A 15,699-nucleotide genomic window follows, 5' to 3' on the forward strand; every position below is an offset into this window, starting at 1 on the left:
AGGAACTCAATAGAATACAAGAAAACAAATCTTTGAGTTTCCTAAATAAAAAAGGAGTTTGGATTTCAATGTAGAATTGGCATTTAACTGGTTGTTTTCTCTTAAATAGAAAATAGGGTCTCTGACATTAAAATGAAAAGTCTGCACACATAATATTATTTACACTACAGTAAAATGTTTTGTTGTCAAGCATTACAAATTCAGATTGCATGGCTTCCTTATAGAGTCTGTACTTCTCTCTCTGATCAAATACTTTACCGAATGTCACTTTAAAGAAGCCAGCATTTGAATCTTTGTGTATTCTCCTAGCTGCTAAACAAACTTCAGAAGCAAAGCAAGGCAGTGACCTTGAAATGTACCCTTTGCCATAATAAAAGCACGGTTATTTTTTCTGTGGTAGAGAGTTTGCAAGATGTAGTATTTCTCTTTTATATTCAGATCTCAAATCAGAAGCATTTTCTCTGGAAATATCTTTTTAAATGAGTTTAAAAACACTTTTTTGAAAAATAAAAAAGAACCTACTTTAGACTCTTAATTTATGCCCAAAGCAGCAAAGGTAAGAGTTCAGCACATAATTAGCTTAAAATATACCCTAGAACATTTCTGACTCATCATGCTTTAATGAGTCTCCATAAAGTAGATGATCTCTGCAAAAATAAAACAGAATACTGATTACAGAGGCCTTGACTCCTACCTGAGTAGAAAACCTGTGAGGTGTATCACTGAAGAAAGTTTAAATGTCACCGAACAGAAATAAAAACAAAATTTGGCAATTTAATTTCCTTGACTTGCCAATATGTAAGAAAGATTTGAATCAAGAAATTAGAAGTAAAAAAAAAATGTGGTGCCTACACGTAGTCATAGATTTAATGTGGCACACTTGATCCTACGTTTAAATCCCATTGTTAGGTGATGTTTGTATAGTTCCTCAGGTAGAAAATGCAGTAATATGCATTAGCTCATTAGTATATCCATTTCCTATGCAGTATTAAATGCTGGTACTAAGAACTTTGAAAATTTTAGCATATTATGTTTAAAAAATATTCTTTTATTTCTTGCATAGGTATGTGTTTGTGTGTGTGTATACATATACACAACCATCCATGGGAAATTTGAAACTCCAGAAATAGAGAATAAAGGAAAGTGTTGGGAGGGAGAAAAGTAGACAAAATAAAAATTATCAAAATTATTAATCTTCAGGTTTTTTTTTTTTTTTTTTTTACTATCCTTGCTTAGCAATCTGAAAAACTATTTTGACTCAGACATTAGGGGATAGAACCCAGGAGGAGAGTTTCAGGAATGTGGTCTCACAAGCTTGTGTAAAACATCTGTTTGGGATACAGAGGCTGATTCCTCTCCACGGAAAGGGAAAAGTAAAGAAAGACCAAATACATTAATTATAAAGTTGATGGAATTTTTGTTCTCTATTCCTCTGACAGCTGGGGAGGGAGATTTTAAGTAAAAGATATGATTTTAATATTCTCTAACAAGGGTATTAACAAACAAAGGAACATAGAATTTTATTCCCATGTATAGTTTATCTTTGAAGTAAACCTACACTGATAGTTAACAGGAATATGAATATTACAATAGGTATAAGATTAGTATCAGGCCATATCAGCTTAGTATCTAGAAAATAATGTCAACTGATGTAATTACTTTTTTTTTCCACCAGTGACAATGTCAAAATCATAGAAACAAAAAGAAATCAGTATATTGAATCCATAATCAAACTTTTATAAAACATTTTGAGTTACTATCTATTGGGGACACTGAAAGATATATAAGGCCCAAGGAGAAAGATACATAAGGCCCAAGTTCACCTGCCAACAAAGAGTGGCACAATAAAAACAATTATTATAAATTGTAATTAAATTCTATATGATTGCAGAGGAAGAAGTCATTAATTCAGGACAAGTCAAGACTGTCAAAGAATTTACAGAGAAGTAGACATCTGTACTATTTCAATGTTTGAATAGGAGTTTGATTCAAAGTTAGGTGGGAAGGAAATCATTTTAAGCAATTGTGGTAGGATGTATATATCAAGTCTGAGTATGAGGAACAAAGAAGTGGGAAGGGAATGTAGTTGTGGTGAGAAAATAGAATACAGAATTTATTTAAAACAGTAGCAGGTGGTTGAATGATTTTGTAAACAATGGCCAACTAAGAATGGAAGACAAGCAACTGGGAAGTTGGTGTGCTTCTCTTTTCTCTTAGCAGCGTGAATGATGGGATGCTGTTGGGAATTCAAATGGAAGAAAAGACTGCAAGTCAGGGCCAATGTTCTCATGAGATGTATGACATTGTGAGGTGGCATGGGGAATAGCCAGATGATATCTGCAAAAATAATAGTTTTTTTTCCCCCCAAATTTCTATGATCTGTAAGTAGTTGTAGGAGTGAGGGTAATTCTGGTCTATCTTCTCTCACCTCCTGTATTTAAACATCCTCCATGTGAGGATTATATGGAAAGTAATGGAAAATTCTGTAGAGACCTAGGAGGTCTCTTAGCAAGGAGTATGGGCAATAGTTGGCCCAATGCAATGGTTCAGGAGAAATTAGTAGCAGTAGAGTGAAGCATAATGGGGTTCTGAAGGACATTTAGAGCATGATAGAAGATAGAAGACAGAGAGACTTAAAATTGGCTTGTTGACAGAGTTTGACCATGAGGTTATAACTAGATTTTCCCGACTTCATGTTTTGAGATAAACTTTTTTTTTTTAAAAAAGATTTTATTTATTTATTTGAGAGAGAGGGCGAGAGATGAGCAGAGGGAGCAGCAGAGGGAGAAGGAGAAACAGACTCCCTACTGAGCAGGGAGCCCAATGTGGGGCTCAATCCCAGGACCCTGAGATCATGACCTGAGCCAAAGGCAGACACTTAACTGACTGAGCCACCCAGGCACCCCGAGATAAACTTTTAAAAATAAGGTTGCTTTATGTTTACAGAAGCTATAAGATCCTGAGCACCAAAAGAGCATGATAATTGTGATAAGATTTTAAACTAAAGCATCAACTTATTATTCTCTGCCTCTTTGCTACCCAGGTGAGGTCCAGTATTTTCCTCTTTGAAATTTGTTCTGATTTCCCTAGCCTACATCAACATCCCATTGTCAAAACTCCTGCTGTCCAATTTGTATGCATTACCTTACACCATCCTCTAATAAGTATGGAGATGGCATCTTCAGAGCTGTATTATATGTTTTTATTTGCCAGATTAAAGCACTGCTGACTAGGTAAGAGCTATTCAGTAAAGGTTTGCCTCATCCAGTGTTGTAGTCTATTTCTTCTTCTGAGAATATCTATCCTTATCCCAAAAATGTTTTGCAAAGCCAGTTAATTCTTCTTTTTTAATACAAAAAAAATAGCATATATTCCATATATATATAAGAAAATAAGCTGGTAAGTCTAAATGGTTTGGTCAATTTTCTAAAATATTTGAAAACCTAAATGAACTGTACAGCTTCCAGTACAATTGCAATAAAAATAGAAGAATAATTAATCTTTGCTTAGTTTTACTGGACGTTAACAAAAGAAGAAAGGATGGTACGTGAAATGGAAGTGGCTAGAAAAAAAAAAAAGCTCTATTTTTGTGAACACACATGGAAGCATACACACTGATTAAAATGAGGAGTTTCCTGGGGCCCCTGGGTGGCACAGTCAGTCAAGCATCCAACTCTTAGTTTTGGCTCAGGTCATTACCTCAGGGTCTTGATCTCAGGGTTGTGGGATTGAGCCCCATGTTGGGCTCTGCTCTCGGTGCAGAGTCTGCTAAAGTTTTTCTCTCTCTCCCTCTCTCTCTGCCTCTTCTCATGCTCACTTGCTCTCTCTCTCTCTCTTTCTCAAATAAATAAATAAATACATCTTTTTTTTTTAAATGATGAGTTTCCAAAAGGACAAGGAAACCAGACAAGATTCATGACCTGATGTTGACATAGCAGGGGAATTAGATTTAATATAATAAATGCATATTGAGCTCTACTATGTACTAGATATTCTTTTAATCACTGGGATACATTAGAGAACAAGACAGAAGAAATCCCAACTTTTACAAACTTTATATTTTAGTGTGATTAAATATATTCATACAAATGTATAATTACAGATTTATGAAAATTAAATTCAACTAAATATTCTGTAATATATGTATATAGATGCATGTTTATATACATCTATATTAAAGTCCACAGTATATATTAACTTGGATTACCTGGGTATTCAAAATTCCAATGTGATTTTTTTCTAATCACTTTGTGCTGGCATTAATTCTTCACTTTCAGGACTTAAAAATGTTGAGAGTTTGCAAATTATATTACTGCTGTGGATATTATTATCTGTGGGTATCACAGAAAGGAAACTATTTAATTAACTTGTGAATAAATTGATAGGTCCACAGAGTATTATCCCCCCTAACTATTTTGGGATCTATCCTTGTCCTTCATTGTTCTTGAAACTTGCAGTTGAAAATATAGTCATTGTCTCTTTATAAAACCATACATAGGATTGCTTACTAGAGAATTGTCATTATCATAAATAAAAACATGTGTTGTGGAAAAAGAGCAAATGATTGTAAAAAACCCTTGCATTAATCCACAAACATTTAGATTCATTATGGTGCTTTTGGTGCTTAAGTTTGTTACATTTAATAAAGCCCATAAATTTGAAAAGAGGTAACTATGAAACCTCAAAACAACAACTTAACACATTTTAATCTGGCTTTTAGATGGATGAGTTAATAAAATATTCAATTATTTGAATCATTTCCTTACTGCTTTTTAAAACTCTATACCAATTTATCCAATTCTGGGAGTTAACTTTGGTGTTGTTAATATTCAGAGACATTTCTGTTGGGTGGAAGTTTTATATCTCGAAGTTTGAATGGGCTATTTGTCAATCACACATTTCTACGTGCCAGAATGCAGGACTCCTTGCCAAAGTGTGCCCCGTGTTTCCTCTTTTCTGGCAGGAGATACCCCCCACACTCAAGTATATTGCCCCAAATTGTCCTATGTATGCTAGACATTGCTTTATAATTCGCCTGTAAGGATTTTTATTTTTATTTTAAAGATTTTATTTATTTATTTGAGAGAGAGAATGAGATAGAGAGAGAGAGCATGAGATGGGGGGAGGGTCAGAGGGAGAAGCAGACTCCCTGCTGAGCAGGGAGCCCGATGCAGGACTCGATCCCGGGACTCCAGGATCGTGACCTGAGCTGAAGGCAGTCGCTTAACCAACTGAGCCACCCAGGCGCCCCTGTAATGATTCTTAAATATAGCCAAAAATTATTTGATATTTTTGTCATAGAGAGAGTACCCGCATACTCTCTTCTTAAATGGTAGTGGGCTTGTGACTACTTTAACCAGTAAGTGTAGCAGAAGAGATTCTATGTATCTTTTGAGGTTGGGTTATAAAACCAAGTAGTTTCCAATATTGTTTGCAAAAGCACTTGCTGTAGGAACTCCGAGCTTTTACGTGAGAGTCTGACTAAAAATTGATAGCAATATAATTTTTTTATTCCATAAGATTCTAATGTTATCCTAGTAAAAAGTAGATTTCCAGCCATCCTTACCAAGATGCCATACTTGTTAGTGAAGCAGACGGACTCAGACACTTTGCCAACTGAACAACAACACTGACCTCCATCAATGCTACATGGATCACATGAATTATCCATTTCAGCTTTCTCTGAATTCCTGATGTACAAGAAGATGTGATTTAATAAGATAATTGCTGTTTTAAACCCTAAGTTTGGAGTCGTTTCTTATGCAGCATTAGATAACTAAAATCTTTCCCATCAAACCTTCCTTGATTTGTGATCCATTTAGTTAGCTCTCACCTCTTCAGTTAGAAGAATGTTATTTGCATACCCATATCATAAAACACATAATCAAATATTAATTATTGGTGATCCAATTTTAATATTTCCCATCCTTCAAGATCATCTATATTTAAAAATGAGTAAATACCTGTAGCCTAGTTACGTACTTCGAATGAACACAGTATAGCCATCAGAATTGGAGAAGTGGAGAAAGGTTTGAGGCAGAATATTCTAGTGAATCCTTAAAAAGACTAATAAATGAATTTGTCTAAACTTGTATGCATCTAGGATTAAATTTTTAACTGAATTCAAAGAACATTTATTCCATTTCCTTCATGAACATATTTTCTATAATAACCGGAATTTCTTTCCAAAGTAAAATAATAAATTTTGAGTAAATGATTAACGTCTGGGCTGCTGAGGTTGATAAAGACCTTTCTAGAATGATCTTAGACTCCCATAACACCGCTTCCTTGGAAACAGCAGAGCTCAAATAAATGAGAATGATGTATCAGTCTCATTCATCAAGCAAAACTACAGCTGCATTAGGGAAAGTATGAGTTGGCATCCAGGCCTCAGGTTTGCATGACTAGGGCAGTATTAAGGATTGGTGGGAAATAGAGGACGCAGTTTCTATCACATTGTTCTTGTCCATGACAGTTGTACATACCTCATTTACGGTAAAGGCAAAAGGAACTCTGTACTTGAGTAGTTGCTGGGAATCCTGATGAAATGATGATGTGTTTGCTGTATCTCTGCCTTTCATTCTTCTATAAAATTAGGTAAGCAAAGTGAACTATATTAGATTAAAAACTACCTGTGTCTTATAAGTCTGATTGCCTGCTTGCATGTATAATCACAGTGGAGGTACTACAAGAATAAAAATCCCATTAATAACAATAACCATAGCTAATACACATCGAGTGGTTTGTATATGCCAAGTGCTCTTCTAAACACACTGTTATATTAACACATTTAGTAATCACAACAAATCTGTGAGTGAGGTACATCTTATCATCTGTAACTTTTTTTACAGATGAGAAAAGAGAATCACAGAGGGATTAAGTGGCTTGCTCACATCCCACAATAACTACAAAATGGCAGAGTGAGGATTTGAATGCAGGCAATCTGGCTCCAAAATGCACACTCTTAAAAAAAGAGCATCCTGCGTCTTAAAATTCCAATAATATCCTAATATAAGTAGTAAAGAGACATTAATATTTATAAAGAATAACTTCCAAATCCGAGCAAGTGCTCTTGGCCAGGGAACTCACTTGGAGATAGAAGTCTTATGGGAAACTAGATGATTATCCATAAAATATAATTTTGGAGGCAAAACATTGTATTATTAAATTACTCTACCAAGTAAAAATAGTGAAAGACATTGAGGTAAAAACCTTAGGTACTTTATAGGCAAGGCCACACATAGGAGCCTAATAAATGTTTGGTGGTCCTGATGAGAAGAAGAAGGTCTTTACACAGCTAGTGAAATGTGATTGATTATAGCATGAGTAAGAAAAATGCTATGAACCAGGAGGAAATAATAGAAATATGTTAAAGAGAAATAAACCTTCAAATCAGTGAAGCAATGACTACAAGAGGAAAATAGATCAAGCAATTGCAGACATACCGTATTATTTAATTAAGCTAGTAAGGTATAAACAACTGCAACAAGTCACATTGATTGAAGAAGATATGCAGTTAGGCTAAAAACTAAGTGCCAGAATAACATGACTATCTTATAACCACTTGATATGTTGCTCAAACATTAAATAGAGTAATAAATGATCTACAATCTAATGTTGTGGTTAGGTCAAATAGGACTATTTCCAAAAATTAATTGAATAAAATTCTGGAAAACATAAACTTGATGTCATAGTTAATAGTCAATGTCAATCTTGGGATAATTGAACATTCAGCTTATGTATGTCAGTCAAAACTAAAAATTATGGTGTGCTTCATACAGCATCAGAGAAAATAAACACATCTAAGACTGGATAGAAATAGACAAGTAGATAATATTTGTGCTTCTAAAATAAGACTATCCTTTCCCTGAAGATTATAGATGAGAGGGTATTAAAAGTAGGTGAAAAAGAACCACTTCAGAGGTCACTGTAGACACCCAGCCTAGAGATGATTGCAGCAGTGAGGATGGAGAGACGTGTCTAGAACCAAGAAGCATTAAAGGCAAAAGCAACATAACTCAGTGACTTAGAAGACCAGAAGGTAAGGAAATGCAGATGTTATATATGCCTCCTGAATCCTGGGATAAGCAACTAGCCCATTAGTGTTGATACCGCCTGGCTGTGTAAGTAGTGAGCTCTCCCGGGCACTATGAAGATCTCGAAGGTGACTCATATGTGGATTTTATTAACAGAGGGACTTGAAATCTAGTTCAGATTATAAATAGTGTGGGGTCTCCCCCATCTACACTGCAGTACAGGGGAAAGATCACTAGGTTAAGTGCATTCAGTTCCATTAACACAATAAGCAACTAGTCATTCATTCACCATAGCTATGGTAAGGTAAAGAAGCTTCCTAGTTACTCTCTTGATTACTACTATTTCAAATATTTTTGTTTTGAAAATGCACCATACCTCTATGTTTATAATATTTTTTGTAGTTTCATAAAAATTGAAAGTCATAAAACCTTCCTTCCACTTATTTTTCCCTCACTCAGTGATGATGAATGAATGGTTTAGATATAAAGCTGTTTGTAACCTGCGTTACCATTTTGATATATATATAACTTTTTATGTATATGTACGTATTTTTTTTCTTTTTCAGGTGACACTTTTCAAATGATTGGCACTTGGGATGTTTAAATGAGAGGCCTGGGGCTTCTTTAAACATAGAAACATTCAGAGCACAAAATAATAACAATTTTTATTATTTTCATTTATAAAAACAAAAATGTACAGTAACATTTTAAAATGAGTTATTGCCCGTATTACAGAAGCACTATCCTTTTATGGACTGGAGGGATAGATGAAAATCCTATTTTTTGAATGTATACAAAATGTTTTCTGTTTTAATTCAGACATTCACTGAGGCTCTACTTTGTTCCAGGCCTGTTGGTAGCAATGGAGAGAAGATGGGTAATAAAATAGATGAGGCCCCTGGCGAGGCATAATTAAACAAGCCATTGTATTACAGAGCATTAGGCCGCCGAGAGAGAGGACATGAACTGCTCCTGTCAGGGAAACAGCATGTGTCAAGGCTAGACTGTGCATGGCTGATTTCAGAAAATGAAATGGAGTGCAGCCCCTCTGGGAGTGTGAGAAGGTGTAAGTAGTGGGGCAGAAACAGGAGGAAGTGGAAGCGTGAAATCATGGCCAGGGGATGAAGAGTCTTACGAGCCAAAGGTATATTTGAACTGTCCCACTTGGGCAAATGGCACCTACTCACAGATGTTATGTAGGGGAGGGGCATGTGATTTCTGTGTTTTAGGAAGGTTCCCTCTGGCTACACTGTGGAGTGTGGGTTGGAAGGGAACAGGAAAGAGAAACAAAAGGAGATCCTATAGGCAGCTGCAGGAAATCAGGCTGGAAATGGATGTCACCTGCATGAGAGAGATGGAGATGGGGATTTAAAGACCTAGAAGGGTTAGGGGAGGTAGTAGAACAACTTGGTAGATTGGCTGGGGGTGGGGCCGGGAGGAAGGAGGGAGACCAGATGACACCCAGATTTCTAATCAACCAAAATATTTCCTTATGCAGTGCAAATGGCATGTGCATAATCTCTTCTTTTAAGTTTACTGAGTATTATACACACTGTTATTCACATAGATCGAGGTGTTATATTCCTTCTTTATTCTACAAATAACTCCTAAGCTTTACCGTTAAGTGCACTGGGGATGTAGCAGTAAGTGACCAAAAAAAGCTTTCTCTGTGCCAGTATGTTGAAGAAGATGAATGTTGATCCTTGAATTCTAATACCCTAATTGAATTCCTGGTGGCTGTGTGGTAGAACTGTAAAAAGTGCAGGCTACGGACACAGTTGGGTCTTGAACTCTAGTTCTACCACTTATTGACTCTGATGTTAATTAAGTTACTCAAACTTTAAGCATCAGTTTCCTCATGAATAAAAAGGAAATAATAATTCTATCTTTGGTTTTTAGATTTCCAGTTACATTTGTTTCCATAAAGGTATTTGCATTCTTTCTGCCCCTCGGAATACAACAAAAACAACTAGAATGATTAAGAGGTTGAGAGAGAGAGAGAGAAAGAGAGGGAAAGAGAAAGGAGAATGACAACTTCCAATAAAACAAGGAAATTACCTCAATGCCTCATCACATATTTTGAAAAAAGTAGCTGCTAGACATAATGATTTTTGTACTAAATGACAAGCCAAGAGTTGACATGTACTTTGGAATTTTGGAAGGGTTCTATGCCATACATCTCTAATACTGAGATTTTCAGTCCTCAAAGGCATATCTGATGATCCTCACCACAGAAAAAGAGAGCAATATCATAGTAGAGACCCAGCTCAACTCCTAGAGAGGGTGGGAATTGGCCTCTCAGCTGAGGAATTGGCCTTGACCAAGGCAGGGTGAGGTAGGAAGGAGAAGCTGTGGGAGATAGACATTATAACAGGTGTTATAGAAACCCTGTATCCAAAGGGACTCTCCCTAAAGCAGGGAACGATGAAAATTGAGATCTGTCTGGTAGGGCAGAGGACAGGGCAGAGACGATGAAAAGGTATTGAGAGTCTTAAAAAAATTTTTTTAAAAAGACACGGCAGTTGAAATTTTGGCTGAAATAAATCACTTTCACAAACCTCATTACAGGATTTAACATCTCTGAGACGGCTTTGGAATCAAGAAACTCCAATTCCTTGGGGTTCTTTTTCTTTTCTTTTTAATTAGCATTTAAAACATACAGAAAATAGCAGAAAACATAACATTTATAGTCTGACGAATGCTTCTAAAGCACATATCCAGGTAAGTATCTGGTGAACACCAGGTTAGAAATAGAAAATTGTCAGCAGCCAGAAGCTCCAGCTCTTTTTGATCATTTATCTTTCCTCCTTGCCAGAAGTACTGCATGCTAATATTTATGAGAAAGAATTCCCTTTCTTTTCCATAGTTCTGCCACTTCCCTATGTTCCCTCTAAACAATGTGGTTTAATTCGGTCTATTTTTGAACATTATGCAAATAGATCATATTCTATGCATTCGTAATGTCAACATTATGTTGTTAACATTCATCCATGCCATCGCATATAGGGGTAATTTATTCATTTTTATGGCTGTATACAATATTATGAATATATATCACATTTTACTTAATCATTATATCTTGATGCCTTCTTCTAGTTCTATTTCTGCTTCTACTTTTTTCTTTTAACAAGCAGAGGCATTTAAAATTTGTGAGATATTTTTCCTGTTTCCTAGTGGCACTACAGAATATTTGCCTTGAGGAAAACACAAAATACACAACGTTGAAAAAAAAAAAAAACTTTCTGTTTAAAGAAATTCTCCTGTGCTGTTGGGATTAAAATTCATAGAAGCCCTGAGAAAGAGACCCTCTCTTCATTATCAGAAACAGTAAAATTTTCTTTATATTCACAATTTGTATATTAGAGTTAAATTATAAAGTACAGAAACAGTATTATGAAGATAGTATGTAAGTTTCTGCTATTAAGTAATGAATCAGGATGGTGTAATAGATGAGAGGGTATATACTACAGGTTCTTTGGGTTATAGGGTCATAGGCCACTAAAGCTAGCTTGAAGAAATGGTATTTAATTGTGAAGGGTATCATAAGGACATATTATATTATTCCTTTATGAATAACCGCAGATAAATAACTATATAAAATGTGTCCTATGGAAGCTAGAACAGGGAAGTAAGGGAAATGTTTTGCTCTCTGTCTCCTGGAAACTGCAACAGCTTCTCTCATTTTTGCCTCTTTCTATATTTTCCTCTTGCAAATAATCCTCTTTCCCCAATGTTATTTGGAACTGACTGAAGGAGTTGAAAATATCCATGTTTTACTGCATTTTCTTTTCTTTCTTTCTATCCCTCCTCCTATAATCTAGCCACCCATTATAAGATTATATTTAACGCTGCCCAAGACCTTACCTTATTTTCTAGGTAAAAGATATAAACTATCAGCTGTATTAATTTTACAATAAATTATTTTGGGGTTAATAATGTATTATGTTAGCAACCCCAGTTAAAAATCTATAGCTGCTTCTTATTTCCAAAAACAGTGCTATACATCTCTTTGAATAACACCTAGATCACATAGTTATTGATCATTTATAAATACACAATAGACTACTCTTTAGGAACCACTTCCCACATCATTACATTGATTACTTTGCCTGTCCAGTAGCCTCTCTCTTATGTTAAAAATTCAGGTGATGAAAAGTATGCTAGAATTGCTTAGTTTCCTCAGGTGTTTCCTCATTCCATTTTTATCATTAACTTTTATAAAATTTCTTTGTTTTATTATTTTCTTCCAGTTTTGTTGAGAAGTAATTGATACATATCACTGTATAATTTTAAGGCATACAGCATGATGGTTTGATCTATGTATATTGTGAAATAATTACCACAAAAGTTTTGGCTAACATCCATATTCTCATATAGATACAATAAAGACAAAAGAAAGAGCAAAAAAAAATAAAGGGAAAAACAATTTTCCTTGTGATGAGAACCCTTAGGATTACTCTCGTAACAACTCTCCTTATGAGATCTGTGTTAGCTGTAGTCATCATGTTGTACATTCCATCCCTAGTACTTATTTATCTTATAACTGGAAGTTTGTACCTTTGACCAACTTCCCCAATTCTCCTTCAACTAATACCTCCACCTTGGATAACCACGTTTGAGCACTTTTTCTATGAGTTTGTTTGTTTGTTTAAGAGTCCTCATATAAGTGAGGTCATACAGCATTTGTCTTTCTCTGTCTGTCTGACTTATTTCACTTAGCATAATGCCTTCAAGGTCCATCCAAGTGGTCACAAATGTTAGTATTTCCTTGTTTGTTTTTATGGCTGAATAATATTCCATTAAATATACATACCACAGCTTCTTTATCCATTTACCCATCAGTGAACACTTCGGTTGTTTCCATGTTTTAGTGACTGTAAATAATGCTGCTGTGAACATGGCAGGTGCAGATATCTTTTCGAGTTAGTGTGTTCATTTCCTTTGGGCATATTCCCAGAGGTGGAATTGCTGTGTCTTATGGGAGTTCTATTTTTAATTTTTCAAGGAAACTCCATACTTTTTTCCATAGTGGCTGCACCAGTTTACATTCCCAACAGTGTACAAGGGTTTCCTTTTCTCCCCATCCTTTCCAGCATTTGTTATCTCTGGCCTTTTTGATGATGGCCATTCTAATAGGCATGAGATGATATCTCATTGTGGTTTCAATTTGCATTTTCCTAATGACTGGTGAAGTTGAGCATCTTTTTATGTACCTGTTGGCTTTTTGTATATCTTCTTTGGAGAAATTCTTTCAGGTCCTTTGCTCATTTTTAAATTGCATTATGTTTTTTGCCACTGAATTATGAGTACTTTATATATTTTGGATATCAATTCCTCATTAAATATGTGGTTTGAAAATATTTTTCCCATTGCCTAGGTTGTCTTTTCACTTTGTGAATAGTTTCTTATGCTGTGCAGAAGCTTTTTAATTTGATGTAGTTTGGTCCCACTTGTTAATTTTTTATTTTATTGCTTGTGCTTTAAGTGTCATATACAAAAAAAAAAAAATCATTACCAAGATCAAGGATCTTTGTTCTATATTTTCTTCCAGGAGTTTCAAGTTTTCAGGTCTTACATTTTGAGTTAATTTTTGTGATTGGTGTAAGATATGAGTCCAGTTTCATTCTTTTACATGTGAATGCCCAATTATCCCAGCACTCTTCATTGAAGAGAATGTCTTGTTCTTTATTGAGTATTCTTGGTTCCTGTGTCAAATATTAATTGGCCATATATCCTTGGGTTTATTTTTGGGCTCTCAGTTCTGTTCCACTGGTCTGTTTGTTTGTTTTGTTGTTGTTGTTGTTGTTGTTGTTGTTTTATGCCAGTATCATACTGTTTAGATGACTATAGCTTTATAGTATAGCTTGAAGTCAGGAAGTGTGATACCTCCTGCTTTGTTTATTTTTCTCAAGATTTTTTTTGCTATTCGGAGTTTTTGTGTGTGTGTTGTTCCATATAAATTTAAGAAGTGCTTTTTTTTTTTTTTTTTTTTACTTCTGTAATAAAAGCCATTGGAATCCTGACAGGGACTGTATTAAATCTATAGATGGAATGATAATATTGACATTTTCACAATATCAATTCTTGGGATCCATAAGCATAGTATATTTCTCCATTTATTTGTTTCTTCTTCAATTTCTTTCATCAATTTGTTGTAGTTTTCAGCAGAGAGCTTCACCTCCTTAGTTAATGCATTCCTAAGTATTTCATTGTTTTTGATCTTATTATAAATTAGATTGATTTCTTTATTTCTTTTTCAGAAATTTCATTGCTAGTGTATACACTACTACTGATTTTTGTATGTGAATTTTATATCCTGGCAATTTTACTCAATTCTTTGATTAGATCTAATTGTTCTTTGGTTGAATCATTAGGATTTTTTACATGTAAAATCATGACATCTGCAAATAGAGACAATTTTACTTTTTCCTTTCCATATCTGATATTTTTTTTTTCTTGCCTAATTGTTTCTGCTAGGATTTTCAATACTATGAATGAATAGGAGTGAAGAGAGCAGGCACCTTTTTCTTGTTCCTGGTCTTAGAGGAAGAGCTTTCATCCTTTCGCCATTACTATTTTAAATAATACTTGCTATTTCTGCAGGTGCAATGGTATATATAATGCTGTGAAATCAACCCTGTTTCTTCATTTACATTTTACTGTTAATCATTTCTCATAAAATTTCTTAATTTTTTAGTCACACTGAAAAATGTTATAGGTAGCTATATTACAATGGAAGCCAGTAGATATCATTTTAACATCTGAAAAGTAGGATTATAAGAAATCCAAATTTTTCAGGGGAGGAGCAAAAGCAGGTGCTAATTGAAGAATTTAGGATGGGATGATAGCATAAGCTGTTACTACAAGGAAAAATGGGAGATACACTGCCTAGAACACTGGAAGTGACAGCAGTTGCCATACTAGGTCTTAACAACTGATCGTCAGAGATTTTTAACGTCTTTATTCCGGTTTTCAGATTTCAAAGTTATTTCAATCTGTTGAGTAAAATTATTTTAAATTTTTATTTCAAGTTTTATTAACTTATGCCTCTTTTTCCAGTGTTCCTATTGATATTTGTTTCCAAACACATGTATTAGTCAATTTATATTTGATTGAGCTTAGAGTTTAGGAGGTTCCCATTTTGTAACCAGACGAGTATTAAATTTTTTTTTTAAGATTTTTTTATTTATTTGTGAGAGAGAATGAGAGACAGAGAGCATGAGAGGGAAGAGGGTCAGAGGGAGAAGCAGACTCCCTGCTGAGCAGGGAGCCCGATGTGGGACTCGATCCCGGGACTCCAGGATCATGACCTGAGCCGAAGGCAGTCGCTTAACCAACTGAGCCACCCAGGCGCCCACTAGATGAGTATTAAACAAACAATAAATACTCTTCTTTGATGATAGTAAGAGGCTAATCTTAACTTCTTACTTGGTAAATATGTTGAAGTCTTGAAAAAATAAGTCACACTTCTAAAACAATTAAGTGCTTTGTCTACTATATGAATATGCCATAGGGCTGGGAGACAGAGCTCTCAACCTGCCATTTATTAGTTCTGTGATGATCCTAATCTTTTTGAGCCTTGGTTTTGTAATCTGTAAAATGATAATATTTGTCTTTTAGGTTAGTTGGTGGATTAGAGATAATATGTGCAAAATATCTTGGA

This window comes from Neomonachus schauinslandi, chromosome 6 (assembly GCF_002201575.2).
Source record: "Neomonachus schauinslandi chromosome 6, ASM220157v2, whole genome shotgun sequence".
Classification (NCBI taxonomy): Eukaryota; Metazoa; Chordata; class Mammalia; order Carnivora; family Phocidae; genus Neomonachus; species Neomonachus schauinslandi.